Genomic DNA, 16086 nt, shown 5'->3' with positions numbered 1-16086 from the left:
AATTTTCGCGGCCCACCTCCGACCCCATATCCTGAAACACAATATATATCGCGATATTTTGAAATGGCCTCTCAGCAGCTGTATTAAATTCGGCCCCAAATGGCACTAGTTTGGTGATAAAAATAGACTGTTCTATTGGATTTTTAATAAATAATATGCAGAAAGTAAAAATCAATATAAAGTCAGATTTAACTGTTTTATTTTGAAAAGGACTTCATTCAATCTTTCACTAATAAATCAAAAATACATCAAACATGAAATACTCTGTCTTTTACAATGTATGGAAAGTTCTGAAATGTTTTCTGTGTTATATTTACTATTGATGATTATAAAATGATTATTTTCCTCATTAAGGGTGAAGCAAAACTCACCAATTATGCATGAAGACCAAAGCCCTGCAGTCTAGTCCTCCATTCAGGCACAGCTGTGATTATATTAGTCCGCTATCTGTGCTGATGAACACTGGAGCAGTTTCTGACAAGTTCATGAGATGAGAGCATCTTTAGACCTTATTCATGAAGCTCTCCTGTGTGATCATGGGGGGAAAGCTTGTCTGGAGGCAGGAACATTTTAACTTCTCGTTGTCCGTGTTTTGAACTGTAAGGCTGAGATAAGTCTCCGTTGTTGTGGAGAAGTGGATCACATTTTTCGGCTACTGGACGTCTTCTCTCTGACATGTACGACTCTGGCAGGGAGTTTTCAGCAAAATGTTTGCACCCAGGAAAATCTCGTATTCTGGGTTAAGTGTCTTTATGAGATTTTTAAAATCCTGGCTTTTCAACAACACTGGGCTCATGTCTTTAGTGACGTGTTGTGTTACTCCCGCCGTTATCTCTGAGTCATCTTGCAGCGTATTTGAACGAATACCGCGTGAGTTCGACCTCCTCCTTTTCAAAGTTGAACGACTGCTCAAGGCTGCAGATCCAGCGCTGTTTCTGTCTCTAAAGTCAGCTAACTCCCCGCTAACTAGCCAGCGGCTGCTGTGTTTACCTTCCTCTCCCTTGCTTCTCGCCGCTGATTCGCATGTGCAAAGGATTTTTCTTAATGGGCATAGGCGCAGGAGAGAGAGTGAGCTCTCTGCTGTTAGAGATGCATTCAGGGACAATGGAAGAAGTGAAACTCCAGTGAGAAATGCACGCTGGCGGCTCTAAACTTCCACATAATTTATACTCGAAAATTTGCGATATAGTCATTTTAACGGCGCTACATTCACAGACCGAGGGTGAACAGGTAGCACCAGAATCTATTTTTGGCGAGCCTAATTTATTTGTGGCGGTCCGCCACAAATAAATGAATGTATGGGAAACACTGCCATATTATGCGTTCTCAGAGCACTTTTTTAAATTGAAGATTGAACATAAAAGACTGAACTGAATACAGGAGAAACATGTTGGAAGCTACACAGTTGCTAACACAGCTGTAACATGTTGCAACACATTCAGTATTACAGTTTTCAAGGAGCTGTCAACACAATAACCTCTAGATAACAACAAAAGTTCCGGTCTCTCATTAGCTTGTCACATGTCTAATACTTGAAGGAAAAACAAAACAAAACAATGAAAAGAATATATGAACATTTCTAATATCCTTTTAAATGTAACTGAGTTTCAACAATAAAACACTATTCTGTATATTTTTATTTTTATATAATTACACCCCCCCACAAAAATCATACTATTTTGGAAATGATTTGGCGGCCCACTTGCAATACCTCCGCGGCCCACCAGGGGGCCGCGGCCCACAGGTTGGGAATCACTGGTGTAGAGAATAGTCATGTTTTTAACTTAATAACTGCTGTATTTAGATCAGAGTGACACACCGGCTACTCATATTACACATAGGTCTGCTGTGTTGATTGGCTAGAATTCATGTGGTGTCTTAACCAATCATATAGTGTTGTGGGCGGGACATTAAAGTGAGAGTGTGAGTGAATGTGAGCTGAACCAAAGGAGAAGAAACACATGCAGCAGAGCCAAAATAGTGGACTTTTTTATTAATGTATATCATGAGCTGTAGAATGAAAAACTGATATCGATGACGAACAAAATGCAAAATATTATTGCAATAATCGGCTAGAGCAAATACAGTCCATACCTATTGTAAAGCACTTTGTGCTGTATTGTTTTGTATGAAAAGTGCCATACTAATAAAAGTTGATTGACTGATAAATCAGTCGTTACACTGAAGGAGCTATTGATGTTGCCTACTTATAACTTTGACTATTAGAAATGATTGCTGATGTTAAAGTAACACAGATATAAGCAAAGGTTTATTTGTAAAGTTAATAAAGAAATATGATGATCCAACTTTATTTTATCTCTGCTTTTCCTCCTCCTTTGTATGCAGCCCACTGTGTGATATTAAAATCCAAATATGATTTAAAGGCCCAAATAAGAAAAATAAATTGTTGTTTGCTGCATTTATCAGGTCTAATTTCCCTTTTCATTTAAAAAAAAGTAAAATATATTGCAGGAAGAAAGAAGAATATTTCAGTGTCAGTTGTTTTCCAGCATTATTCAGCCCTCATCTGATGTTAGTACAGTCACAGACACAGGGAGCTTAAGGTTGCCAGCTTACATGGTCACTCTCTAGATCATATCACCTTTTTCCAGGGAAATTTTGATACCAGGAAGTAAAAGCAGAAGCCAGTCTGTCAAAAGTGACATTGAAAGTGAAAGAACAAATTTCCTGGTTTGATGATGGGAATTATTCTTGGATTCTGTGGAACCAGTTGATGAGGCATCCTGAGCTGTTCTGTTGATTAGACGGTGAGTAACTGTACCATATCACTGTTTCTATTCTAATCAGAGTCAAAGCACAGAAAACATTTGGTTTTTTGGTTAATGGCAGTAGTGCTGTGCATTTCATTATTGCTTTAATCATCCCTAGTGCTGAGACCTAGATGATTCAAAAATGAACTCTAAAGCTTAATAAAGTGACATTTAAGGCAGCTTTCACCACATTTTGAGCTGAATTCCCTTTAGGTTGGCAAAGTAGAGAAAAGCATCAAGGCCTGATAGGTCAGAACTGGTCCTATACTACTCTGGGCTCCTGATGGCCTTCCTGCAGGCTGTGCAAGGCCAATGCCCCATATCTCCAGGTATCATCCCAGCTGCCCCCTCCATGACACACCCAATCGCCCTCGGCGTCTGGACCAGCCCTACGGGTCCTGGGCATCCAGTTTGTGGTGAGCTGGATGAGGCCTGGGAAAGGCAGGCAGTTGACCCTTCCCATCAGCACGTCTGCATTAGACACACGGTCTTGCCAAAGATGCACTGAAGGTCTGATAATCAAATATGCTGAGAGTCTCTAATTGTGGACTATTGACTACATGTCCCAGGATGCATTTCACTCAAGCAGCAACAACAGCGACAGCTTTGGAGACAGATGGAGACCTGTATTGTCAATGCAGTGAATGAGAACACTGAAACATGCCGGCTGCCCCACTGTGAACAGCCGGGTTATCTCCGACCAGTTTTAGTGTATTTTTACATGCTGCAGTTTGTTTTAACTGTAAACCCTAGCTTGAATAAATTTGCACCAGTTATCTTAGCCAGCCAAAACATCCTACAACTGGGTTTATAATTTGGTCTTACTTTTTTGTTGGAGGCAAAGCATTACAGCTTGTTTACAATACAAAACAAGGCACAAACTAGACAGCCAAGTTGAAACTGGCTGTAGTTCTTCAGAGCCAACCAAATCAAATTACTGTGCAGATTTTGCTTGCTGCAGCTTCGCTCATGCATGCTTGATTTGTGGAACTCACACCGATAAATCCTCGTTTCAACTTTGGATGAATGTAGGAAGGTTCTGCACGGAAAGTGGATTGTGTTTCTTTTTTCTTTTAACAGTAGCAGTCAAAATGCATCAGCAAATGGCTAGAGACGAGTACTTGTATCAGCTCTAATGGACAACAAAATCCAGACTCATTTCTCTTGAATAACACCTCTTTTTACACATCAAAATGTCTGCTGTGAAAAAGCTAGATTGTGTGACAGATCTATTCATTAGTCTTTGATTGAAGCCATGTTAAATTCTCAGTTTCACATTCATCAGATCAGATTCTAGCACTCTTTCTCTCTCTTTCTGATCAGAGATGGTGCAGGGAGAGAGCAGAGCTGAATGAAAAGGAGAACAGCAGCAGGTCAAAGACTCCCGTTACCTTTGAAAGCGAGGGAAGAGGAAATGGAGGATGGGAGTGTGCCAGTGAGTGCTCTACTTCATCAGAGATGCGAGGGATCCTTCCATCCTGTTTCCTGTGAGTCAGAGAGGATGGTGGAAAGAGAGAGAGAGAGAGAAAGTGAGAGAGGTTATGGCTTGCCTGGAGCTAAGTTTCTCATTTAAGCAACATGACCACAGGAAAATGTCTGCAACACAACTGACTCATCCATTCAAAGAGGATCATTACTCTCTTACTACAATAAGAGACTTGATCTGATTGCACCACCGGCCTGAAGTAATTCAAACTTCCTGCCCTTTGTATTGATTATAGCTGCAGCTTTTGCCCTCACACCAGCTAGGTTGAAGGTGAAGGGATGATCAGAGGCCATACTGTAAAACATGGAGATCAGGGGAGCTGCAGAGGAGGAGGAACGTGTAAAAACGAAGAAGAACAAAGTGACACTTGATACAAAGAAGAAGAAGAAAAGCCCTCAGCTTTCATCTCTTAACCCACTGCCCTCGCCTCCCTCTCTCTGCTCCTCTCACTCCTCCTCCTTTTCTCTCTGTGACTGGAGTGAATTACCAGAGTTCTGCTCGCAGCATATTACTTCACACTTTGTCTCACACGACAACGCTCGGTCGCTAGAACTGGCAGCCCGTCTGTGCATGCAACCTGTTCCCCAACCTGCAGCAGAGGGCATTTATTAACACTGAACATGGGCAGAAGACAGACACAGGACAACGGTACATCTGATTTCTCACCCAGTCCGTTCTCACTCACAGTTCCTTAGAATATCGCAGACTGGACAATGTCCCAATCTATCATTAAATCATCCTTCAGCTACCACTGCTCTAGCATAATTTATCTTGGCTGCTTTCCAGCTTATTGCAATGATGTAAAGTAGAATACAGCCGACATTAAATCAAGTTTTCAAGAGTCTGATTGGGGTTGAAGACCAAGATGTTAGCTGTGTCAGAAAAAGAAAGATCATTTATAAAATTGGGTTGCAAAAAAGTACAGATTGCTAAAAAGTAATCTGAGTACTCTTACTTTAGATTACCCCAACACTGCATGACAATGACACAAAATTTGAAGAATATAGAGATCAGAAATGTCCTAGTTTTTACAGTGTGTCCTGTAAAAGATACCTCAATCACATTGACATTCACATTTACATTGCTACCCCAATGACTGTAGAAGGTAAAGCTAACAGCTAGCCACATTTAGCTTGTTTACTCTATGGGTGACTTTTGAGAGTGGAGACTGTTTGTTGGTGAATTACTCTGTTAGTGTGCAATGTGTTGGTCATCTCTTTCAGACCACACTATCAGAACAAAACTGAAATCTGTCATTTTAAGTTGTCGTTTCTGAGATCTCTCACATTTTAAAAATCAGTTAAGATTTTTAAAATTTTTCATCTGCAATTTCCACATAGGACGACCGCGGCGCACACCGAAGAGTCGAAGGTTTGCTCCAAACCTCGCCCACTGGAAGCGTGTCTAGAGCGCTGCACAGCAGAGCACAGCCCTCATCAGTGGGCAGAGATCACAGGAGAACTGTGAGTTCTCAACAGCGGTATGTCAACAGCGGACTATTTTACCTTTTGGGCTTAATTTATCATCCTTTCTGGTATAAGTCTGATATTATTGCTTCCTCCATAGGGTGAGTACATTAGGAAGGTAAAAGGTTAATGTTTGTTTAAAGGATCTGTGCTTTTATGTAAAATTATTCGGCCAAATGTGCTTAAAAGTTAACGTTTCCTCATCAATGGCACCGTTGTAGCTCTGTGACCCACTGACCTCGCAGTGACCCTTTGCTCTCGCTGCAGGATGAGAAGTAATGTTGATAAAGTGATGATTTACGATCAGAAGTCTGTGCATTGTGTTGTATTTTGAAAGAACCGGATGTACTACACTTAGACTAGATAGACTGGACTACAGAGGGAGCAATTTGCCGGCAGATTGGATCGTGGCGCTGTTGCTGCATGTGGAAATTGGAGGTCAGTTTGCAGCAGGCTTCAGTTGACTTCTTCTAGAGTTGTATAACAAAAATTCACCCATAGATTACTTTATTAGGCATAACAGATCATTTTTGCAAGAGGCAAAAATACCAATCAGCCAATCACATGTCAGCAACTAATGCATTCAAGCATGTAGACACAGTCACGACAATCTGATGAAGTTCAAACTGAGCATCACAATGAGGAAGAAAGGTGTTTTACGTGACCTTGAATGTACCCCATATTTCCTGCCTCTCTTCAGATACCCTATCAAAAAAAATCAGCCAAAGGAAACTTTTTAAAAATAAATATGCAGTTTCTGTTTCCTCATTCAACCCAGAGTTTTCAATAATTCCCCTCCTGTAGGCTTACTTGACCACAAGCTTCATCTACAAAGATCAACCTATAATAATTGTTTATTCGAGCTAACTTAGCTGCTTTATTTTTACAAATCTAACAGGCTGTTGTGTATTGATTACAGCCATCCTTACTGCAGCACCTCACATGCCCTCTAATAGACCCCACTGTGGTACTTTGATTGATATATTTTGAAACTCAGGGCCACAGACCAAGCTGCCATATGTGACATGTGAGTTATAAAGTGTTGGTACACTCCATTCTGACATTTCAGCCCAACCTGCAGTGCTTTAAAAGTGTAGACACTGAGATTCAATCATTTACTGGAGCTCTTTGGTCTGCAGAGAGTCAATTACTTGATATTACTGCTGTTTCTGTGTGAAAATGCTTTGTCTACACAAAAACTGCGGGGAATCTGTAAGTCTGAGTAAACAGAGCAGCACTTTTCCTGACAACAGCCAGCTGACCTGGAGCTGAGGTTAGAAAATCTATTTGTAACATCACTGAAACACTGATGTTCTTTGTTGCTTCTGATCCCTGCTGGATCCTGGAAAAACAGTAAAGTCATCTGATCTTTCTCCCAGCTTCCTCAGCTTCTCGGTCCTGGCATGCTTCTGCAGAGTGAACCATGTTACATCTATCATATCAACAATGAAAATATGGTGGAAAACTGCTTCCAGCCACTTAAACAGCCTCAAAGATGAGGCTTTTACTGGGTTCGTTCATTCAGAAATCTGCCAGCCATAGACTGAGATTGTAAGGATTCATGTAAATTAACATAAAAATAAATGAGGCTGGGATTTTTTGTATCTTATTTAAAGGGTCCAATGGGAACAATTAGCGTGCAACCCTGAAAATATTCTTTTGACTCCTTGTTTTGTTTCACTCTTTGCCCTCTGTACAGTAAAAATGAGTCACCTGCTTGCTTTTTTATCATGCAGACAGCGAACTCAAACCTCCCATGTGCGACTTTGTGATCCGTAATGAAAGGAGAAGCACAAAGGTGCAAATCAATCTTGATTAGGCGACTCTGCAGACAGAACGATGACAGCTCCCTGACAGCCTGCCACTTTTACTACCGCTGGCATGCTTGGTGGCTCTCATCACCGAAGATGAATACATTTTCCCTGCTCTGCTCTGTGCGTGTATGTGTGAGTGTTTGTTTATACCATCTCTGAATTAATTTACAAGACAGATAACAGAAAAATATCTGGTGCAGGGTAAATGCTAAGTTTGACTAAGAGATTTCAGGCTGGTTTGTTGTGACGAACGCAGCAAGCAAACGTTATCAAATACCAGCATCCTGACATATGACATAATGATAGTGTGTGATATGGATTTATTAAGACTCATAGAAAGGAGGGGGAGTCAGTCATGCTGTGAAGACATTGATGAAAACTGATGCTGCACATCTGGTGTTATTCATCTACTTCTTACTTTAGGTAACCCTTGAAAACATTGCTCTGTGGTTGTTGAACATTCTTGTAAAACTTCAGGCTGCAGCCCATTTTAAAACAAAATCAACACACCCAGGATTTCTGACCAACACTAGTTAAAGCTTTAGTTTTTGTTTTGTTTTTTTTTTTTTACATGAAAAATTCTCATGGTGCAGCTCTAAACTTTTCTGTTATGTCACAGAAACTGCTACGGACTAGATATATTTGCATATTAACATACCGTTACCACTCCAAACGTTTTTGCACACGTATTCCATCAGCTGAGGATCTGTACTGACCGTAATTGACATGATTAAGATTTAGTTTTTAAAAAACAACAGCTGAAATAAAACTGTTAACTGCTTATTCAATACAGATTTCTGTCACTTATCCTTTCTACGACTCTGCAGCTGGACCGGCAGGCTCGCGCTGCATGTGACTTCACATCTATAACCTTGACAGCCTGCCCACCAAGTAAGGGTACGGGTGTCTGTGAAAATGCAACCCATTTTGGTGTTTAGCGTACCAAACCATACCAAACTGTACTCAATCAAACAGGACCACCTGGTGGAACTTTGTCAAATACCTGAGGCTAGGCCCAAACAAAGGATGGTCCAGGGGGCCATATCCCCAGAAATTTTTTGCTTATCTGGCAGTTGTATCCTCTATTTTTATGCATTTAAAACATGGATTTAGAATTAAGATACCAACAAATTTATGCATCATTTGGGCAAAAATCATGCTGTTCAACCTGAAAAAAAAATCCTCTGTGCTTACTTTTTTAATCTAATTGCACTGGTAATGTCATATCATTCTAAAATCATGATACACCATGTTGAGATTCAGTTGTTTTTTACTTCAGCCTCCTAATAATGTCTGTTATTTTCATTTTAAGTTACTTTTCAAAGAAAGGGTAGGGATTTTGTGTAAAAGTTTATAACTAGAACAGTGCATTTTCAAAAAGCATTAAACAGGAACAGCATGGCATCCTGCTCTTCCTGTTCATAGGAGGAAAGCCTGTGGCAGGGAGAAACAGCAAAAACCTGAACAGAACAGAGCAGGCATCAATGACATGATGACATTGATTAAATGGGACATTCTGTAGCTTTAAATGTAGGAGCTGAACTGGAGAAGGATTGTAAACGTGGCTTGCAGAGGGAAAAGCAAAGGGTAGTCAGACTAGAGCAGCTTAAATAAGGTGGCCTGGCTGTGATTGGCCAATTACATGCTCAGAAGCGAATCGGCAGGCTTTCAAGTAACGAGGACTTGTGATCAGATTAATGATAGACTAGCATGATAGCAGAGCTTGACTCTGTGGCCTGCCTGAACATTAAAAAAAAATATTTTTTCACTTTGAGACCTATAGTGGCATAAATTACCAGCTCCAGTATGTTCTAATGAGCTTTGGCTCAGTCACAGGTCAGCCCTGTGAGCAGCAGCCAGGTGGTCGGGTCATTGTGTCAAACAGACATAATGACTGGCACACTGGAGGCTCATAACAGGAACCGCTTATTCATCCAGCTCTAACAATGAGAGAGGAGGCTTATTGCCAAGGTTTATACCCATGACCCCGGGTGAAAGAGTCCACATTCACTCACAGCTGATTAACTACCTCATAAACGGTTGTGGGATATTCTGTTGTGCCATTTTGCCAAGAGAAACACATTTCTCATGCTGGTATTAACTGAAAATGTTTCAATGAATGTCGCTGTGGGCTGAATGTGTGTTCATCGCTAACATTTATGGTTTTACTAGTGCTGAGGTCAGACTACATGCTATAAGCGTGATTACAGTCCAGTCTGGCAGTTTTCGGGTTCTTGGACCCATCAGCACTAAAAATCGATCATTTTATCCTGCGTAGTGTGTTGTACTTAACGTCAATCGAGGCCACATCTGCACAGGTGTGTTACGGTCAGGCGAAGGTAGGTAATTTTATAGGGCCTTACGGCATCGGTAAAAGTTTGCACATGCGAGGTGTACATCAAAGGTTATTTGTATAAATAAGATGAGAATTTAGAATGTAAATGAGGTAACAAGAGTGCAAAGAACAGCATCCAAAGAGAGACTGATGGCCCAAAAATTGTCTGGGAAGACCGCCTTGCACCCTTGTTAAGGTCTGGGTCCCTCAGAAAGGCCAATCATATCTTTATATCAAGCAAGTTAAGAAAGATACAAATGAGATCAATAGTGGATTTCTGTGGCAATGGCAAAAATCAATTTCAAAAGCCTTTGAGCCAATCCACAAGAACTGATACTGCACTTAGAGCCCATATATATTCATTATTTAAAGTTCTATCTTGTCTGGAGACATGGTGAACTGTATTTACATGTGACTCTCAGTTGTATTTTAGTTCAAATAAATGGTGATAAGCAAGTATTGCTTGCACACTTTGGGGTATTTTTTTGTGTTACGTATGCATGTATGGTCTTTGCCTAGGGCCTCCAAAATACCAAAACAGCCAATGCAAAACTGGAACACCAAAAAAACAACTTCCATTACCTCAGTGGCTCCAAAACTGTTTTTATACATATTAGCTTGATATGACACACATTTAGATTAATCAGTTTGATGTAAAATACAGCATTAGCAATCAGTCCATCAGAAGTAACTCTAAGGATTCTTGAATGGCTGTTTTTAAAGATTACTGCCAACCTTTCCAAAATCGAGGATCCACAAAATTCTTGACGGAGTCAGTCAAACAGAGAATCTTAAGGGGTGCACATCTGCAGGAATTACCCATAATCCAATATTTTCCTTCTCTTCAAAAAAACATAGCGCAATATCTGGGGGAAGACATGACCTCAACTGCTCATATATTTTAGACCGTGATGATTTTTTTTACCATGTCGTCATCATCATTTAATGGCATCAAAGTAAAGCTGGACAGGTAAAGGTTGTACATCACTGTTGTCAGCACCGTCTCCATCTTGATTTCTGATACCGCAGAGCATGCAGGTGTGATCATGATCACAATGTGAGCTTAACAGTTGCGAACAAGGAAAGGTAAGGCCAATCAGGGACATTGGTGGGATGCCATAGAATTGTGGGTAATGTAGTACTGTTGGCCAAGATCACATACAAACAATGTTTTTTCTTAAAGGTCCCATGTCAGGCGAGATACATTTTTTTCCCCTCATGATGTCATGTGGGGAATTAGCCCCGCCCCCAGGTTCAGTTAGCCTTCCCGCTTGGAAGAAAGTTCCACCCTCCTCTCCTGATCCCCATTCTTTAAGCCACATCCATTTCCTGAGAGGGGAGGGGTCAGGGGTGGAGTCAGACAGCTCATTAACATTTAAAGCCGCAGACATAGGAACAGCTCATTCTGAGCAAGGCTGAAACAGAGGAGTTTTTTAGACATGCAAATATCCAATACTGGAGTGTTTTTTTTTCAGCTACAAACTTCACAGGCATGTTTTGGGACCTCTGAGAACAATATAAACTTGTCTTAAAGTGGTAAAATGTGTTACTTTTTAAACAGGGTTGATGACAGAAAAATTTTGCCATCTATGTGACCATATATAAACTTTTAGCGCTTAGGTAGCTCTTAAGTCTACCTTGAATGGTTGTGATGTCACAGCTAATGATCAAATCTAAAAAAAACCAGCATAGACTGAATGATGTTGTGGCTAATAAGGAACAGAAGTAAAGAGGGAGTTCTATCCATCCATTCATCTTCTTCCACTTATCTGGGTCGCAGTGGTAGCAGGCTAAGCAGTCAACCCAGACATTCCTCTCCCCAGCCACACTTTCCAACTCCTTCTGGAGGAATCTGCATTCCCAGACCAGACAGGATATATAATCCCTCCAGACCTCCAAAGGGAGGCAACCCCCCACAATGCCTGAACCACCTCAACTGGCTCCTTTTAATGTGAAGGATCAGCGGTTCTACTCTTACTTCCGTCTGGATGTCTGAACTCCTCCTCTTTCTCTAAGGCTGAGCTCAGCCCCCCCTCCAGAGAAAACTCATTTTAGCCGCATGTATCTGCGATCTCATTCTTTCCGTCATTACCCAGAGTTCATGACCATAGGTAAAGGTAGGAAGGTAGATCAATCGATAAATGAAGAGCTTTGCCTTTCGGCTCAGCTCCCTCTTCACCACAACACCCGCAGTAGTTCTGACGCTGCACCTGTCAATCTAACGCTCCCTTTTACCCTCACTGGTGAACAAGACCCCAAGATACTAACTTCCTGTACTGTCTTGAGGAGGGAGTTGGCGTGTCTTAACCCCACCTCCCTCCCAGCATCTTCCATGATGTATTTTGAAATTCCAAGGTTGATGCACCTCTGCTGAAACTCTGGGGTTTAGTTACTCTTTAATAAAATATCTTTTGAAAGATACTTTCATGGCAACTAACTTCTTTAGCTGTTTCTTGACATGCCATATTAGTCCTGTTGTTTCCTCAAAAATTCTCCAAACATGTATTCCAAACTACTGAATGGTGACAAACTGACAAAATATTCCTTCCCCCATGGCTACAGGTAGTTTCTATCAGCTTTTTATCCATACTGCTTTGGACATGGAGGCCTCAGTAGTATATTTCCAGACATGAATATATCATACTCCGACAAAAGACTGAATAGAGAGGAATGCCTCAGAGAGAAGCAGCCAATGAGTAACTGCTATAGAGTAAGCATCAAGCTAGCATATCATTTCTTGTAATGTTTGAAAGACAAAAAGAAAGTACAAACACTTAGAGCAGTTTATTAGGGACCAATGCTGTTTAATACATCCTTCCCACCATAAATCTTTCTGGGTGTAGTCCAGCCAAGTCTCTCTTCCTTCTAATGTCACTATGTCAGTCTTGAAGACTGGTTGGGCAGTACTGTGTAGTCGGTCAGGTTTATGGGTCAAGCCCCAGCATGAATGCATGGCTCTGTGATTCCTATTCTGACATCATGACTATCAAAACAGACAAGAAGTCATCTAGTCTGTCATCTTGCTCTCTGATAAAATAAACAAAAAGTTCCCAAACCGACTTCCTTTTTCTCTCCAAATTAAAGTGAATTTTTTTCTCTGCAGCCGTATAAATCTGTGTCACCTAGCAACATCACCTATCTCCTGAATCACTGAAAAATCTAACACCAGCAAAACAAACCCAAACCCTGCACTAAATGATGAATGTTGGCATAAAGAGAGAGAAAATGATACTACCAAAGTCATGAGTCATCTTAATGGAAAATGCAATTTTCAGAAGACAGAGCAGTTTATTGTGATAAAAGATAACTCCCAGAGTCAAAGAATATCATTTGACTCTTTGCTGAATAAAACATATACGTCGGGTTACTCTGATGAAAGATATGCCTGTCCAAGGCCCTCCAAGATGAAAATCAATCCTCTGTTTCATTCTAAAATGTCTTTTACAATCATACACCATAAAACTGAGACATTACTTCAAGTTAAATGACAAGAATTTATTTTTGCAGATTCTTATCCCCACTCCTAATCCTCTGTAGAGACCTAAAATAGCATGTTCCAAAGTGCTCACATGAAGCAGCAAAGCAAACAACCTGCCAAGGACAAATGGCGAACTACGTCAGCGCACCACTGAGCCAAACTCCAAAATAACCGGTCTTCACCTTTAAGCCCTCTCCCACTGATAAAATCATATGTTCCTGTGTTAATTCTGGCAGAAAAAAAGTTTCGAAAGCAGAGACAAAGCCTTCTGAAGCCAAACCCACCAATTAATCCCACGTGTTTCCTCCACAGACTGCTGGGTCATGAGCTCTGATAAGGGTCTAAGCTTTCTGTAGTCCAATCGTGGCTCGGGCTGAAGCACCTGCAAATACAAATGAGCTGGGGAACACTGAATGCTCTGCAAACTGAATTTAAAATGGGAATTTGAGAGGGGTGGCTTTTGGTGCAGTTACAAAGGGCAGAGGGTCATAGATGATCACATGCAGTGTGAGTTAAGGTAAAAGAAGGGCAAAAATAAAACTGTAGGGATGCTTAGATCAGGTTTTACTTCTGCACAAATTAATGTGATTATCTTAGCTTTGTAGTGCTCTGAGTCCTCCTTAAGGTGGCAGTATAACCTGATAAAAAGGCCACAGAATGCATCCTTATTTGGTCAGCAACATGCTTTTCATTAACCTTGCAAAGCAGACGGATTTGCCAGACTGTCATCAGCAAATCCATCTTTCAAAGCTGCAATCCATAAAGTTTGTGCCGAGCTGAAAATGTTTGAGTAGAGAACGAGGCGGTAGCTACGGGCAGGGTCAAGATGTGCTGTGAGTTGGTAGCGTTGGCTGCTGCTAGTGCAGTGAATAACCCAGAACTCTACCACATTTTTTTTAAACTAAAAAATGAACAAAGAGCAGCAGTAAGAGCTTACCATGGCAGAAAAGATGTTTTCACTCTTCTTAGGATCTGCTTTGGCACGTGCTTGTGGTTACTATGGAGACAGGGGAAGGAGGTGTTGGGGGGGCAGTGTGAGTTGATATGTGCAAGGGCTCCTGGTGAAGATATTAGCTCGGATGTAACCACAGTGGCAAATTTATTACAAATGGAACGAATTTCTTTATTAAAATAAGAGCAAAAAGTTCCAACGAAAGCTTTCGATGTCATAAAAATGGCTTTGCTCTTCTGCTGACCTGTTTTAGAATGACTTTGATCACTACGGTTGGGGTTGGGTTGTCCTGAAAGCCAATATAAACAATGGCCACCACCACAGTAGTGATTAGCTTGGATGTAGCTGTGGAGAAGTTTAATCAGACTTCCACCACATTTATTTGTTAAAACAAGAGCAAAGAAGCACACCAAAAGCTTGTCTTGGCAGAGAAGATGTTTTTGCACAACTCCTGAAATTCAAGCCAACAAGCTTCGCCGTTCAAACACTATGGTGGCACTAGCCTGTGTAGCTCAAGTTAGCAATGGAGCTGCGCATGCCTACGACCTCATTTTGTCTTGTCACTTTAATTGCCTCATCATGAATGTGACGGACAGAAAGTTCACCCAATCACCTTCCTAGAAGTTTTTGAAAAATGCTTTTGTATGGGATGCATGTGAAATGCATCTATGCAATGGTGATGAGAAGCAGTATATCTTGCGTATCAGGTTATATTTAATACTGTTTCTTAACCTTGCATGCTCTGTCTTGCCTTCCAGGACCAGAATTTTATCGTATTTTTTGGCCAGTTTTCTTCACAGAATGAAATTCTGTGCTTACATTTGTAAAGGAAAACAGGCATTGCAATAAAATGAGAAAAAAAGTTAGTAGGCCAACTTTGCACTGATAAACTTATTTATTAAACTCTATACAAAAGGGCGGAATGTTAATTAGACAATTAATGGTATAAGAATAGCAAACATTCTCATTGAGATGTAATAAAGCTGTAATGAATTTCATTAAATTGATAATGGGGAATTTCAATACATATTTTTGATGAATTTTTGATTTTGATGATGACTGAAGTACAAGCAAATATATACGTAAGAACAAAGCAAACCCAAAGAGAACCCAAAGACTGGAAATAACCCAGCCCATAAATTACCTTCAACATAATGAGAAGAACAGATGAACAGAGCACAAGACCGAAGAATGTATGTGATTAAAAGTAACAAAAACAAAACAAGTTTAAATAAATAAGAGATAACTACCACGAAGAAAGAGCTAAAAGCAATATAGATGTTGTCTTTCTTGTTGTTGTACAAACAGAATTATGAGAAATAGACTAGATCTAATCTTTTTCCCTCCAGCTGGAAAACAATTGGATGGATGCAAAGGCACAGTGTCCTTGACCTTGGACTTGTGAGCACACTGAAGTATACATTTTTGCTGAATTTGAAGAAAATCCCTCTGGGTGTTCCTAAGATACTGTTTTCACATGAATCTGATTGGAACAATGGTCATCAAAGTATTTTTTCCTGCAAATTAGAATGAAATGGAGAAGAACACCTTTGGGTTTAAAATGTCATTGGGTTGTTTTTGTCTATTAAACATGTGTCATATAGAATCAGAAGTGGTGGCCTAAATAACAAGACCTTGATATTCTATCTTTGAATGCTAGATTTATTCCTTGTATTCAAGTGAATATGTTTGCAAAATTTGAAGACATCCCCTCCAGGTGTTCTTAAAATATTACATTTCCAAGGTTGGGATGAAAAAACAAACCGACAGCCAGCAAACCTAAC

The 16086-nt window shown here is 40.5% G+C and overlaps 1 protein-coding gene across 3 annotated transcripts in view; it reads right to left on the bottom strand.

Annotated features, from left to right (window-relative positions):
- The window catches only part of rap1gapb (RAP1 GTPase activating protein b), a 246310-nt gene that overhangs the window by 84038 nt on the left and 146186 nt on the right, over positions 1–16086 (bottom strand). For 2 of the 3 annotated variants that reach the window (XM_041779604.1, XM_041779621.1), the window contains one exon: positions 4163–4256. The gene's annotated coding sequence lies outside the window, so the exon portion shown is untranslated. Of the gene's footprint in view, positions 1–4162; positions 4257–14287; positions 14344–16086 lie in introns of those variants that run through there. The other variant, XM_041779630.1, reaches the window with a different exon arrangement.

The sequence above is a fragment of the Cheilinus undulatus genome, linkage group 3 (genome assembly GCF_018320785.1).
Source record: "Cheilinus undulatus linkage group 3, ASM1832078v1, whole genome shotgun sequence".
Classification (NCBI taxonomy): Eukaryota; Metazoa; Chordata; class Actinopteri; order Labriformes; family Labridae; genus Cheilinus; species Cheilinus undulatus.
The sequence above is the reverse complement of the archived record's forward strand: the minus strand, read 5'-3'. Positions and strand labels throughout refer to the sequence as shown.